At 43.3% G+C, this 1,965-nt stretch overlaps 1 pseudogene; it reads right to left on the reverse strand.

Annotated features, from left to right (window-relative positions):
- Window positions 1-391: 391 nt before the first annotated feature.
- LOC110302754 (non-histone chromosomal protein HMG-17 pseudogene) lies at window positions 392-671 on the reverse strand (annotated as a pseudogene).
- Between the last annotated feature and the right edge of the window lie 1,294 nt (window positions 672-1,965).

Here is a 1,965-nt window from a genome sequence, read left to right on the forward strand (position 1 = left end):
GCTAGAGAAAGTACCCACGGAGCTAAAGGGATCTGCAACCCTATAGGTGGAACAACATTATGAACTAACCAGTATCCCAGAGCTCTTGACTCTAGCTGCATATGTATCAAAAGATGGCCTAGTAGGCCATCACTGGAAAGAGAGGCCCATCGGACTTGCAAACTTTTTATGCCCCAGTACAGGGGAATGCCAGGGCCAAAAAGTGGGAGTGGGTTTGTAGGGGAGTGGGGGGGCAGTGTATTGGGGACTTTTTGGATAGCATTGGAAATTTAAATGAGGAAAATACCTAATAAAAAAATTAATTCAAAAAATAGTATTTCAAACCCACAAAAAATAGTATTTCAAACAGTACAGTCATCTGAAGTACACAGTTATCAAAAATGCACACATGTCACTTGGCAGCCCCAGTACCTTCGTCTTTCTGTGCCTGGTGTGTTTTGGCATCTCCATTTTTGGCAGGATTGTTCTCATCCTTATCGATGTCTACTTCCCCTCTCTTCTCCTTGGGTACCTTCTCTCCCTTCTTTGCAGGGACATTTTTAGACTTGGGCTCAAGCTTTGTAGGAGCAGATTTAGCAGACAACCTTGCAGATAGATCTTCTCTGTGGCTCATTCTTCACCTTGACTTTGTCTCCTTTAGAGTCGCCTTCAGCCTTTCTTTTGAGCAGGGGACATCAGCACTGAACACGGGTATTCAAAGGCAGATTTAGACTTTCTGGGGTTTGTTCTTGATGCTTCTTCCATCTTGTTTCTTTCTTAGAGAGAAAATGTAAACTCTCTAAGTAGGAGCTTATACCCAGGAATCGTCTGTCATAGCATACTGCAAAGTTCTACTTACACAAGTCTCTGGGATCCTAAGTTTGTTATGAGCCATCAGAACTGTTATTCTGAAATAAATACATATGCTCTGTAAGATTACTGGCACTAGGTGCCCACAACAGCTTCACGGTACTCCTCACAGCATTCTCTCCATCAGTTGCTCCTATTACTTTTCATTTTAGGTGTAAATTGACTTGAAGTAGAGAGGAGTGTCATAGCTAGTCCAGACGTGTCTAAAATCACAATGATAATTAGTCCTGAGTTTCTGACCATGAAACTTACTTCCGCAGCCTGAGAGATTAGGTAAATTTAGGAGTAAAGCAACAATTCAATGTCTTTTTTACAATGGTTTCAAGTTGATCTGAGATTTAACAATGAGGAAGTGCAGTTAGACCTGTATCTCTACTATACTTTTTATATTTGTTTGTTTGTGTTTGTGGATATTAGCTGAAAAGTTCAGAATACTCAAGATAAAATTTGCAGACCACATGAAGCTCGAGAAGAAGGAAGACTGAAGTGTGGATACTTTAGTCCTTCTTAGGAGGGAGAACAAAATACCAGTGTGGAACAATACAGAGACAAAGTGTGGAGCAGAGATTGAAGGAATGACCATCCAGAGACTGCCCCATCTGGGGATCCATCCCATATACAGTAACCAAACCCATACACTACTGTGGATGCCAACAAGAACTTGCTGACAGGAGCCTGATATAGCTGTCTCCTGAGAGGCTCTGCCAGTGCTTGACAAATACAAAGGGAGATGCTCTGAGCCAACCATTAGACTGAGCACAGGGTCCCCAATGGAGGAGCTAGAGAAAGGACCAAAGGAGCTGAAGGGGTTTGTAGCCCCATAGGAGGAACAACAATATAAACCAACCAATACCCCCAAAACTCCCAGGGACTAAACCACCAACTAAAGAGTACACATGGAGGGACCCATGACTCCAGTCGCATATGTAGCAAAGGATGGCCTAATTGGTCATCAATGTGAGGAGAGGCCCTTGTTCCTGTGAAGGCTTGATGCCCCAGTATAGGGGAATGCTAGGAGAGAGAAGAAGGAGTGGTTGGGTTGGTGATCAGGGGTAGGGAGAATGGAATAAGGGGTTTGGCGAGGGGAAACCAAGAAAGGGGTAACATTTGAAATGT

Source organism: Mus caroli, unplaced genomic scaffold (assembly GCF_978045245.1).
Source record: "Mus caroli unplaced genomic scaffold, Mus_caroli_1 scaffold_9, whole genome shotgun sequence".
NCBI lineage: Eukaryota > Metazoa > Chordata > Mammalia > Rodentia > Muridae > Mus > Mus caroli.